Source organism: Ursus arctos, unplaced genomic scaffold (genome assembly GCF_023065955.2).
Source record: "Ursus arctos isolate Adak ecotype North America unplaced genomic scaffold, UrsArc2.0 scaffold_12, whole genome shotgun sequence".
In the NCBI taxonomy this organism is placed as follows: domain Eukaryota; kingdom Metazoa; phylum Chordata; class Mammalia; order Carnivora; family Ursidae; genus Ursus; species Ursus arctos.
This window is the reverse complement of record NW_026622786.1, coordinates 19256009-19271007: the sequence shown is the minus strand read 5'-3', so window position 1 is coordinate 19271007 and position 14999 is coordinate 19256009.

The window sequence follows — 14999 nt, the reverse complement described above, 5'->3', positions numbered from 1 at the left end:
TGCTGATACTTTGCTTCTCAGACCACAGGTACAGTAGTAGGAACTTAGCCTACTCTGATTTCTGGCACCGACGGACTCTACGAAAGACGCTGCAAAATGATTTTTATACCCCTTTGTCCAAATATTTTGGAAATTATATCTCACTCCATGTAGCTTGCCTTTTGTAAGTTTATTTCTCCAGCTTTTTCTAAGAGGGGCATCCATGGCATTTGCTCTCCATTTCTTTCAATGTACATTAACTGTTCTTTGGTTAGCCTTGTACCTTGTTTGTGCTTGTTAACTCCATGTATACTAAATGAGGAATTTGTGTTTTTATTCTCCTTTCTTATTTTGCATAATCTCTAGGGAGAATAAGAAAATGCCTAAATTACATCCTGTCTTAAAGCCTGAATTCTTTTTCATAGTTTTATAACTGAATTTTATTATAGTCAGAAGAGGTTACCTATATTGTTTAAATTTTTTAAATGATTGAAACTTACCTTAAAGTCTGGTTAATAGACAACCATGCATTCTCTAATTATTAAGTCGATTTTTTAAACTATGCATTCAAAATTTCATGTCCATATTGATTTTTATTTGCTTGAGCTATTAATTTTTTGAGCTATTTAAATCTTGAACAAGGTTCAATAAAATCTTCCAAAATAATGACAGAGTTTTCAATACCCACTTGTCATCTTACCAGTTTTGGTTTATATATATTGAGAATTTTCACACAAATGTAGAAAATTATTTCACATACATTTATGACTACTGTATTATTTGTGATTATCTGTAGCATCTTATTTTTAACTTTCATGACTTACCTACATTATTCCCATTATATATATAATCATATATTTTTATAGTGTTTTATAGAATATACACTATTTTTTATTACTTTAGTGCTCAGAACAAGGTATCACAGACTGGGTGGCTAAAACAAAAATTTATTTTCTCACAGCTCTGGAAATGAGAAGTCTGAAGTCAAGGTATTGGCAAGGTTGGTTACTTCTAAGGGTCACAAAGGAAGGATCTATTCTAGGCCTCTCTCCTTGGCTTGTGGAGGCTGTCTTCACCCTGCATTTACATATTGTCTTCCTTATATATGTATCTGTGTCCAGACTTCCCCTTCTTATAAGGATATCAGTCATACCATATTTGGATGTGTCCTAATGAGCTCATTTTAACTTAATTACCTCTGTAAAGACTATCCCCCATTTCAGTCACATTCATAGGTACTGGGGGCTAGGACTTCAAAATAGGAATTTTGAGTGGACACAAATCAGCCCATAAGACCACCTTTACACATTTGCCTGTTACTTTTAACTAGAAAATTAATTTCATACATTTTTAATAAAATAAATTATATATTACATTTATTCAGTCAATGTAATCTCAAATTTAACTATTTGTTTATAGATTTTTTTTTCAAAAACTTATTTGTTGAGATAGCTATCAGAATTGTCCTTGACTGTCTTTTGCTTCATTCAAGAAAGTTTTAGTATATTTTGAATTCTTTAGATTAGTATGTGTCTAATATTATCTGTAAATTGAATTATCTTTAACTTATCTTTGATATGTTGTTATCCGATTCTAAGAAATAATTTCTTTTAAAAAATCAACATCAATTATTTCATCAAATAGTACTTCTCCTCCATTATTACTATTTTCTTCCATAAATCTGAATACATATATTAATCTACCTCATTCTAACCTCTGTGTATCTTTCTCTTTAACATCTTTTACTCCTGTATTTTTGTGTTGCATTTGAGTATTTTCTAAAAATCCCCTTCTAGTTCACTCACCTGTTTTTAACTATATTTTTTAAGATTTATTTATTTTAGAGGGTGGGGAGGGGCAGAGGGAGATGGAGAGAATCTCAAGCAGACTCCTTTCTGAGCGTGAAACCTGACTCGGGGCCCAATCGCAGGACACTGAGCTGAAATCAAGAGTTGGACGTTCAACCCACTGAGCCACCCAGGTGCTCCTTCAACTATTTATAATCATATGTTTAATTTTTAAAGTATTTTAGATAATCTTTATTGAGACATTATCTAAGTAAAAACAAACAAACAAACATTACCTAGATTGTACAAATTGTTGAGTTTTTAAAACTATTACAGCCCAGAACGAGAAATACATAAAATATTTCTCAACATATAGAATATTTCTATCATCCAAAATATTCCTCAGGTTTCTTTCTAACCTCCTGCTACACTCTTAAACTCAAACCACTGATCTTCTTGTTTGCATTTTCTAGAATTTCACATACAAAGATTCAGACCACATTCACTCTTGTGTCTGCTTTATTTAATATATCGTTTTTGAGATTTAGCCATGTTGCTGTATATGTCAAGTTTGTTTCTTTTTATTGCTTATATGCCAAAGTTTATTTATTTAGCTCTTGGTAAATAGTAACACATGAAAAGATGCATCATGACCCACTCATTAGAATGGTCAACATTAAAAAAAAAAAAACAACTAATAATGCTAAGACATGATGCAGATGTGGAGTGACTACAACCCTTATATACTAATGGTGAGAACAGAAATTGCATAACCATTTTGGAGGAAAGTTTCTTATAAAATTAAGTATAAACCTATTACATGACTCAAGAAATGCCATTCCTAAGTATTTAACCAAGAGAAATAAAAACATGCTAATATACATGTAAAAAAATACATGCATAATACATCATATCAACAAGAAAAGACTCAGGAACCATATGATCCTCTCAATCGATGCAGAAAAAGCATTTGACAAAATACAGCATCCTTTCCTGATTAAAACCCTTCAGAGTTAGGGATAGAGGGTACATTCCTCAATCTCATAAAAGCCATCTATGAAAAGCCTACTGCAAATATTATTCTCAATGGGGAAAAGCTGGAAGCCTCTCCCTTAAGATCAGGAACACGACAAGGATGCCCACTCTCGCCACTATTATTCAACATAGTACTAGAAGTCCTTGCAACAGCAATCAGACGACAAAAAGGGATCAAAGGTATTCAAATTGGCAAAGAAGAAGTCAAAATGTCTCTCTTTGCAGATGACATGATACTCTATATGGAAAACCCAAAAGAAGCCACTCCCAAACTATTAGAAGTTATAGAGCAATTCAGTAACATGGCAGGATACAAAATAAATGCTCAGAAATCAGTTGCATTTCTATACACGAATAACGAGACCGAAGAAAGAGAAATTAGGGAATCCATCCCATTTACAATAGCACCAAAAACCATACATTACCTTGGAATTAACTTAACCAGAGACGTAAAGGACCTATATTCTAGAAACTATAAATCACTCTTGAAAGACATTGAGGAAGACATAAAAAGATGGAAAGATATTCCATGCTCATGGATCGGAAGAATTAACATAGTTCAAATGTCCATGCTACCCAGAGCAATCTACACTTTCAATGCTATCCCGATCAAAATACCAAGGACATTTTTCAAAGAACTGGAACAAACAGTCCTTAAATTTGTATGGAAACAGAAAAGGCCCCGAATCTCCAAGGAACTGTTGAAAAGGAAAAACAAAGCTGGGGGCATCACAATGCCAGATTTCTAGCTGTACTACAAAGCTGTGATCACAAAGACAGCATGGTACTGGCACAAAAACAGACACATAGACCAATGGAACAGAATAGAGAGCCCAGAAATGGACCCTCGGCTCTTTGGGCAACTAATATTTGATAAAGCAGGAAAAAACATCCGGTGGGAAAAAGACAGTCTCTTCAATAAATGGTGCTGGGAAAATTGGACAGCTACATGTAAGAGAATGAAACTTGACCACTCTCTCACCCCATACACAAAGATAAACTCCAAATGGATGAAAGACCTCGATGTGAGACAGGAATCCATCAAAATTCTAGAGGAGAACATAGGCAACAACCTCTACGACATCGGCCAAAGCAACCTTTTTGATGACACATCCCCAAAGGCAAGAGAAACAAAAGATAAAATGAACTTATGGGACTTCATCAAGATTAAAAGTTTCTGCACATCCAAGGAAACAGTCAGAAAAACTAAGAGGCAGCCCACGGAATGGGAGAAGATATTTGCAAATGACAATACAGATAAAGGACTGGTATCCAAGATCTACAAAGAACTTCTCAAACTCAATACACGAGAAACAAATAAACAAATCAAAAAATGGGCAGAAGATATGAACAGACACTTTTCCAATGAAGACATACAAATGGCTAACAGACACATGAAAAAATGTTCAAAATCATTAGCCATCAAGGAAATTCAAATCAAAAACACACTGAGATACCACCTTACGCCAGTTAGAATGGCAAAAATAGACAAGGCAAGAAACAGCAATTGTTGGAGAGGATGTGGAGAAAGGGGATCCCTCCTACATTGTTGGTGGGAATGCAAGTTGGTACAGCCACTCTGGAAAACAGTGTGGAGGTCCCTTAAAAAGTTAAAAATTGAGCTACCCTATGATCCAGCCATTGCACTACTGGGTATTTACCCCAAAGATACAGACGTAGTGAAGAGAAGGGCCATATGCACCCCAATGTTCATAGCAGCAATGTCCACAATAGCTAAATTGTGGAAGGAGCCGAGATGCCCTTCAACAGATGACTGGATTAAGAAGTTGTGGTCCATATATACAATGGAATATTACTCAGCTATCAGAAAGAACGAGTTCTCAACATTTGCTACAACATGGACAGCACTGGAGGAGATAATGCTAAGTGAAATAAGTCAAGCAGAGAAAGACAACTATCATATGATTTCTCTCATCTATGGAACATAAGAACTAGGATGATCGGTAGGGGAAGAAAGGGATAAAGAAAGGGGGGGTAATCAGAAGGGGGAATGAAACATGAGAGACTATGGACTAAGAGAAACAAACTGAGGACTTCAGAGGGGAGGGGGGTGGGGGAATGGGATAGACTGGTGATGGGTAGTAAGGAGGGCACGTATTGCATGGTGCACTGGGTGTTATACACAACTAATGAATCATCGAGCCTTACATCGGAAACCGGGGATGTACTGTATGGTGACTAACATAATATAATAAAAAATCATTAAAAAATAAAAAAAAAAATAAAAAAAAAAATACATGCATATAAACATATATCTTTGTGTGAAATATTTACAGTAGTATTTATTATATTAGCTAAAAAGCAGAATCAATTAGGTTTTTAATTTATTTTTAACTACCAGAAGTAGTATTTAATTTCAAAGTTTTCTTACTTTTTGATGCTATATTTTCATTACTCAGATTACAAATTATTTTTGGTTGTTGTTTTTTTGTTATTAAGTCATTTTAAATTAACTTGTTTTATCTTTACAATAATCCTATTTGAAGTCCTTAGGTGTCTAACTAAGGTATTTCATGGTTTTGTTGACTCTCTCTCATGGTGGTTTGATTCCTTGCTAGTAATATAAGTTTTAAAAATGAGGGGCGCCTGGGTGGCAGAGTCGTTAAGCATCTGCCTTCGGCTCAGGGCGTGATCCCGGTGTTCTGGGATCGAGCCCCACATCAGGCTCCGCGGCTGGGAGCCTGCTTCTTCCTCTCCCACTCCCTCTGCTTGTGTTCCCTCTCTCGCTGGCTGTCTCTCTCTGTCAAAATAAATAAATAAAATCTTTAAAAATGAGTATTTGTTTTCAGTTCTGTTAAGGAGAATACTATAAGTTATGCCTGAAAGTATCCTCCTTCTACTGCATACCCTGTGGAAATATATTGGGCCACCTTATACTAACAGTATCAATTTGTGTTAATGTCCAAATAATGCTGGTAATATTGATTTTATACAATACTTTTCTTGTGGCTAGAGTACGGATTTTAAATTCTCAGAAGACTACCTTATTTTTTAAGCTCATAGCTCAAACTAAAAGAAAAATTTCCTTTCTTCCTTTTCCAGTGGCTAGAATAGTTTCTAGCCTTCATTTTTTCCCTCAGTGTGTAGCACTTTTGTTCCATTTTTATCGGGGGGGGATTATAATTTTCCCTCTTGGCTATTTGTACCCAAGTATTTGTCTTTTATAACTTATGTGGTCATTAAAACCAAGCTTTGAGATTCCAAAATTTGGAGAATGCCCCAAGTTTACCTGCACTTTAGTATCAGCTTACTGTTTGGATTTCAGTTCACTCTTTATTTTTGGGGTCTGAATTTTGTCCTTAATTTTTGGTAAATTTACCCCTGGATTCAAAAGTTTGTTTATGTAAGCCAAGCTTTAATTATATTTAAAACACTGTTTGTAAAGGGATAGCTTTTCAGACTGTTTATTCCATATTTGCTAGAAAATGTGACTTTCTACTATTTTCTTAATCCAGACTTTGTTATAGTTATTAGTATGTTCACGATTATATTCTCCTTCTTTGCCCTTGCTATAGACAGAGTATGTTTTCCAGATACATTACATTTGGGTTTGGCCATACAACCTATTTTCATTAATGGGATATGAACAGACAGGTTGTACTCCAAATCTTAGAAAACATTTTAAATACATTTGAGTGGTTGAGGTACTCCTTCATCTTGAAGCTTGGAATGAGATGATGTATACAAAAGCTGGAAGAGCTACAACTGACCCACACAGCCCTCCCAAACACAAGCAAATATTTGTTACTGTTAGCTATAAATTCAGTTTGGGATTGTGTGTTGTCATAGCAAATGTGACTAACATGCCAAGGAGTCTGGCTTCATTTTATCTTGGTTCTTCCTTCTCTCACTATTGATAAGACTGATACTTTGCTATGCTTTCTAGACTGCTTTCTTTCTTTTTCTTAAATAAACAATTAAAATAAAAGAGGAAAGAAAAATATAAACTGATATACTGATAAAATAGTAATGTGGTAGTCATAAACTCAACTATATAAGCAATTGCATTAAATGTAAATTGAGTAAATTCTCTATGTAAAAGATTGACAATGTCAAACCTGAATAAAGAAAAGTTAAACCTAACTATATGCTGTTTTCAAGACACATATTTTAAATATAATGATGTTACATAAAGAGGAAAGAAAAGACACAGAAACAGATATACCTTGCAAACAATAAAGAAAGCTGATGTGGTAATATTAATATCAGACAAAAAGATGTTAAAGCAAGTAGAATTATTAAAATAAATATTGTATCCTCAGCATTTTTATAAATACTGTTTCCTTTGTACAGATATTTTAAAGTTACTTGAATATTTGGTGGTAAGTAGTTTAATTAACACTAAGTTATAGAATGCTCAGATCTATTAAGTAGAGCACAAGTAAACTGTAATATGTAATATTATTCTGAAAGACACAAATTAATGATTGTCAACTAACTCACACTGTGCAACTCTGTTTTCTCAAAATACCTCGTATCACACATGAACAAGCCAAATGACTATACAGTGAAATTTGGTAATTACTAGCAAAACTTAATTCCTCTCAGAAACATAACATTGAATTTAAGAAGTGAAACACCGTGATTCAATTTAGACAAAGTTTAAGAACTTGGCAAAATGAACCCGTGTGAATAGAAATCAGAATACTGGTTACCCTTCCAGGAGAAAACCTGCAACAGGAAAGGGGCATGAGGGAGCTTTTGGGGGTCCTCATAAGAATTTGTTTCTTGATCTAGATGATTGCTAAACAGATAAAATTTCACTTTATGAAAATTCATCAAGCTTTACAATTATGAGTTGTACACTTTTCTGTATGTATGCAATAGTTCAAATTTTCAATAACTGAAAAACTGCTTATATAAAATATTTTGAAGGAACGAAAAGTTCACAAAACCATACTTAAACTGCTGAACTTTACATATTTTCTATACATTATTACCAGTAAAATAAGCAAAATTTTCATTTATTTTTAATTATTGTTGGTCTTTTTATTATTTCAAGACAAATTATTAATAATATTTCTTTTTCTTTTAAAGATTTTATTTATTTATTTGACAGAGAGAGGGACAGAGCACAAGCAGGGGGAGTAGCACAGGGAAAGGGAGGCAGACTCCCCACTGATTAATAATATTTTAAAGCATTTTTCAGTATCTGCAACTTTTGATATAAGGTGTTCTCATAAAGCTGGGGAAACATACAATGTCTATAAGGAAAAGAAAATAAATGAGAGGGCTGAAACTGTTGTCTGTTACATAATTTTAAATTTTTAAATATAAATTTCATGAGGAAATTTTTCTTTGAATCAGACTGAATAGGAACAATTTTCTAGTGGAAGATGAAAAAGAAGAAGAAGAAGAAGATAAATGGAATAAAAGCCAAACATCTGAAGGAGGTAAATACATTTTAAAAAGTGAAAACAGAGCATTGGCACGATAGGATTAATGTCCACAGCTTCAGTGTCAAAAAGAAATATGGGAAAGAATTAACAATACATGAAGCATGAATATAAACCACCTGAAACAAATGTTCGACAAGAGGATAAATGGAACATGAAACACTCTGTCCTCAGCCTCAGAGATAGAGACAATAATTGAGAAGATTATGCTTTGTGATCCACTGTGATAAATTCTATTGACAGATACAATAGGATGGGCATGGAGCAGAAACAAAACTTCTGCTACTACAAGGATAATGAAAATTTCAGATATGGCATTTTAAATTCAATGACCAATTTAAACCTTAAAACCAGTTAGGTATCGTTGAATTTATAGCATATAAGGCTAAAGAAAATCTAAAAGTATGGTTGCACTTAATACTTTAGAGAAGACTTTTGTATATAGATCTGTTGAATATGTGAATCATAAACATTTTTCTTAAGAAATAATTGATGCAGATTTTAATCCTGACTGTAACTGATGGTTTAATAGTTAATGTTATATAATATTTTAATGAAAGGAGAAAAGAGAAAGTTCTTTTGAATTATGGATATTGTGAGAACATAATTTTTTATTTATCCAACTTTTTTTCTTTTTCATAAGCCACTGTAAATTTCAATCGATAGTCAAATGTATAGGGAGAATTAAAAATCTTACATGTATTTCAGCTTAAATGCACACCAATCTATAGAAGCTCAGGACTGGAAGTATTCAGATGCAAGAATAATTATTAGAGCAAGTAAAAAAAATGAAATTCATTTAAATGTGAAATTATTTTTAAATATTTTATTTTAAGGCAAAGCAAAAATTCCCTAAAGCTTAAATGCCCCAGTAAGTAAATAGTACGTTCAATGAGATTTCAACATATGTTCTAAGAGCAGGAATACAGAAATGAACAAAAGTAAAAACAGGAATGCAATGCAGTTCCTCAGTGGAACATCATATAGTGGTGGAAACATCAAAAAAACACAAATTAAGTTAAATTTGACAAATTCTGATGTTCCCAAGGGAGCAAAGGAACGTCACATATTCTGAGACATAAAGGGTAATGTCTCAAATGAAGGTGTACTTCAGCAGGGAGTCTATTATAGTAGTCTTTAGAGGGCAATACCCTGTGAAGCAGAGTGAAGGAAGAGGTGTGAAGGGTAACAATCATATTAAGATGGACCATTAAGATGAGACTACAGCCTGAAATAGGCACTACTGTGATGGGATTCTTGCTTGTCACAACAATAACATTAACATTACAACGGCATTAACAACAACATGCCTGAAAAGTGGAGAAGCCCATAAAAAATTTTTAGTTGAGAGCATATATTTTACGCTTTAAAGGGATTATGCCTGGGGATCCTTGACTATTTGGCTTGTAATATTTCCAGAGAACAGAGAGACTAAATATTATATGGTTAAAATTTATTATTACAAATCTTTAATACTTTATACTATGGAGTCATGTGTTATATTTATAATTACGTGTAAGTTACAATATATATTATAAATAATCTAATTGATGTAATTATTGTTGATTAAATATTATTGAATATTTAATCTCTGCAAGAAGAGTATGATAGTAAAGAAAGAAGAACACATCTCACCTGATGTGAGACACATTTATAATCTCAATCCATTCTTCTGGGAATAACCTCCTTAGGGGCTGTTGTTACCCATTTATAATGAAAGAAGGGAAGAGGGGCTTCATCACTTTCTCATTTCTTCTTATCTAATAATGTTGAGTATAAATCCCTGTCTTGTTAGATGTGTTATAAACCAGATAAACCATTTATAGGCAACCTTTTTAGCTCTTCAGAATATTTTAACATTTATTTTCTATACACTCATTTCAGAATTTACTGAAACAGAACTGCTACGATTTGTTGCTTGCCTGAAACATCACACACTAGGCGAGATGAAAAAAAATTTGGTCTAATGTCACATACCACTAGCTCACAAGGCATCTGAGTTGTTTGCTATAACAGTTATCTCATACAGTTAAGATTTGAATGTACTGAATAGTGACCAATTTTTTTTTTTTTTTTGGTAACAGAATTATCTATGTTTTCCTTCATTTTCCCTCTAGAATGAATGTTTTGAACTGCAAAAAACACTGTCATTCCAAGTGACAAAAGACATTATCTTCAAGCTCATCCTTGCTCTTTCATTTTGCAGATGACAGAAAAACATTCATGGTCATTTGTTGTAGCCATATCCTACCTTCTATTTTCTCACCTTTGCACACAACCTTCAAGCTTTTCATTATTTCATCTTCAAAGAAAGCTATTCATCATAAGCCATCTGTACTGATGAAACTATAATATCCTCTTCCTTAATTTTCATTGTTTAAATGAAGTCCTTCTGAATGACTACTAAATTATGTTTTCCTGTTAATTAATAATATGCCTACAACCTGAATGAGAAAAACTTTCTTCATACATTTATGAAATTATTATTATTAATAATAGGACTTTAAAGATTAGAATCTAGCCTTGGTAAGTAAATTCTGCATACGGTACCTTTGTAAAAGGTGCCATATCAGAAGATGATTCAAGATTTATAATTTTCAACCTTCATTTTAATTATTCCTTTCCAGTATTGCAATAACCACTTAAACTGACTTTTAAAAGGCCATTTGAAATGATCAGTGAGTACATAAATTTCTTTAATGATTTCCTATTTGTTTTGCATGCATATTCCCCAATCTAAAGCTAGACTGACTGAAGAAATATCTAAAGTTTAGTGAAAAGAATGATGATTTTTTTAATGGATTCACTAAACAAGCACACTCAGATTAAGGGGAATGTGTGTATTCTTGCTTCAAAGGTCTATGTTATTTTTTTATACTGCTTACCTCACAAACCAGGAAATTTATGATTAACAAGCTTCTTTCCTGTCACAACCCAAAACCCTAATATTGTAGGATTTCCATGTGTATTTATGGTTATACAATCCAAAATAGAGTACAGAAGGAGAAAAGGTAATTTCCTTCAATATCTACTACCTGTCAAGTTCCATACTAGCTTCTTTATACATGTTAATTTATTTAAACCCCAGCCTGAAGGGACATTGTGAAATTGAGAGATTCAGATTTTTGGTATCATCACTACCATTGAAATATGAATTGAAAGACACCTTTTTTTCTCATGGCCTTAAATGTCTTAGGTTTGGAAAATAATTTTGAAATAGTAACTACTTTATTCAAAATACGAGTTAACGAGAACTGGATGAATAAACACCAAGAACTATTTATGTCCTGGTGACGCAAAAGTGAATGAGATACTCTTGTAGTTCTCAACATGGTTGTGTTCTCTTATTAATGAATGTCCTATTTTAAAAATGTGTAAATCATATTTCAGTGTGAGAATGTGTGTGTATGAGAGAGAGAGAGAGATTAACAATTCTATGTTCTTTTCTTTCTTTCTTTAAAGATTTTATTTATTTGAAAGAGAGAGCGTGTGCACGAGCTGGGGAGAGGGAAAAGCAGACTCCCTGACAAGCAGGATCCCTAGGATCATGACCTGAGCTGAAGGCAGACACTCAACCAACTGAGCCATCCAGGCGCCCCAGCAATTCTGTGTTCTATGTATCTTTTTATATTCCATTCTTAATTCAGAGAAAATGAGATCTACTAAGTGTAGGTTATGGCAGACGATTGTTATTTCACTTTCCTCTCTAATGAAGACTTCTTTTCCTCACCTTTAATTAGATTAAGTGAAGACTCTGACATATGAAGTTGGTGGAGTGGTCCCTATATAATTTTAAAAATAAAAAGGCAATTTTAGGACTGCTTATCCAATGGAAATCAAATTTTCCACAGAGAATAGATAATTGTTTATGTTATATATACCATACGGTTTCTAGGTTCACCTTTGAAAAGTAGTTGAGGCCTTTAAACTGCTGTTGTGATTAATATGTGTGATTAATATGAGATAAGGTTGTGATTTCTATAGTTGCCCTCTAGAGACCTGTTCTTGAAATTCTTTGACAGATAATTTCACAGTTCTCTCACATTTATTACCCCACTTCAGAATAAGTTCCAAACCTTTTCATAGCACGTGAGAAATGGCATGTGTAGGGGAGAACTGAAAAATCAGGAGAATGGAAGGAAAATCCATGAGTAATAGACCAAGCCTTCATTATTTTACCTCCAGAGAGCAAGCAGACACCCAGAGCTTTATGATGGTTACTGTAACAACTCCATTCTCTGCAGAGTTCAGTCAGCTCAGGTCCTTATCTTCTGCCCATTAACTCTTATTCCTTCTGGTAAAATATTGCTTTTTTTAAACTGTGACAGTTGATTGAGCTACCTATAGTAGCTGCCCCTGAAGAAGTTCTCCCTTGTCTCCAGGCTCACATATCATCTTGAACTGAACGGCTTAAGAACTACCTAGTGGATATACTCCACTAAATTTGGATGTCGTCCAGCAAAATATGAATTTTCTACTCCAAATCTCTAGACTATAACTTATTAACAGTCTTCAACTAAGAGATAATTCTGTGAAGAAATGGGTGTTCTTTAATATGCTGACTTCCCTGGTCACCTATTTTGGGCTTTGTTCTGATAACTAGCCCTTATATCTCCATCATTTTCACCTTTTCCTTCTACAATGGATAATCCCCACTACTATAAAAAATAATATTTCCCATAAAAGAAACTTGACTTCCTTATTTTCATTTAATTTCTATTTTATGTCTTTACTATACCTTGAAACACAATTGAATGAAAATAGTTGGCTTTACTGGAAAGTTTTACTTTACGACTTTTCTTTTGTGCTCCATTGAGGGGCCTATCTGAGTCTTAACCCCTATTTAAAATCTTCCCCATGAAGACCCAAAGGAGGCCTACAACAGGCCCTGTGAGTAGGCAAATCAGTGAATGTCAATGGAAACTATGAAACATGTAAGTTCAGAGCTCTAAAGATTAAAAAAAAAAAATGTACTGAGGCTGCAGACCCATGGAGTAATACCTAGTGGTGTAATAAATGGAGCCCAGAAGAAAAAGGAAAAAGAACAAATAATTCAAAAGTAATACCCCAAGATCTTTCCAAATTTGATGAAAAATATAAATCCATACATCCAAGTCATTAAATAAACTCCAAGTGGAATAAATATAAAGAAGGCAATAAGCAGACATATCAAAATCCAGTTGCTAATAAAGCAGGAGGTAATAAGGATAAAATCGTTTTTTAAAAGTCAGAAGAAAAATATATGCTATATAAACAGGACACAGATAAGAATGACAGAAAATTTCTCATCAGTAACTAAGCAAATCAGAAAATGAAGCTACTTTCTCAAGGTGGTAGGAAAAAAGTAAAACAAAAACCAAAACTGTCAACCTCGATTTTCTATACCAGCTAACATGTTTTTAAAAATAAGGGCAAAATGAAATTTTAAGACCAACCATGACATAAATAATATAATGGCTATAGTCTTAAAATCATCATCATCATCACCACTTATAGTACTATTTGCTGGACACAAAGCAACAGGAACTCCCATTCTTTGCAAAATTTGAGCTGTTCTAGAAGTCATTCGGCAGTTTCTGACAAACCTAAACACAGTTTAACATACAATTAGGATCCTAAGTATTTATCCAAATTATTTAAAAACTATGTCCACACAAAAGTCAGAATGTAATTGTTTACAGCATCTTCATAATCACCCAAAACTGAAGAAAGCAAGAGCAATAAATAAATGAAGTAGTACTGGATTTTATTCCAAAGTATAATATAAGCATCCATGTATCCACACTGGTATAAATAAGTGAGTAAATAAATGAATGGGAGAGAATGTGCAAGTTTTTTTATAAACACAATTTCAAATAACTGAATAACTTTCAATCTTTAAGTGTGGATTTCACACAATGATTTCATTCCTTAGAGTACAGTACTGAAAGGAGGCAAATATTATTTTTACACTGGAGAAACCTGACATATATTACCTGAACTAAGTGATTAAAGTTAACATCAACAGTGACATATATTATTATTGTTAACATATATTCTTGAAATGATTTGATGAGAATGGCAGTTTATCTTTACAGTCTATCTTCCAGAAAGCTATTATCCTATTCTAATCATGAGAAAAACATCAAATTGTAAATAAGGAGCATTCTATAAAATACATGGTCAGTCCTTCTCAAAACTGTCAAGATCATCAAAAACAATGAAAATCTGAGAATCTATTACTGCTAAGAGCTGCTAAGAGATGCCAAGAGATGTAATGACTAAATGTAATGCGGTATATACTTGATAAGATCCAGGGACAGAAAAAGGATATTAAATAAATACGAAGGGTATCTGAGCAAACTATGGACTTTGGTTAATATTAATGTATTAATACTGCCTCATCAATTAGAACAAATTTGCCATAATATGTAAATTTTTATAACGTGACATACTGGGTATTTGTTATATGGCAGCTCTCTATGTTACCTTAACAATTTTTCTGTAAGTCTAAAACTATTTTAAAATAAAAAGTTATTAAAATAATACAAGGAAATGAATATATATGCAAGGACTAAGAGAAACTGAAGAAAGCTGGAGTAGATAGATTACCAGATAAAACAAACTCTTCAGAAGGAATATTACTAGGCATGCAGAGAAACATTTCAAAATGCTAAAAATATATTCACCAAGAGATCATAAACATCTTGAATATATAGTAACCTAACAGGAGAGCTTCAAAATACCTAAAGCAGAAAATTACAGAAATGCAAAGAAAAATAACAAAACCTTCAAATATAGA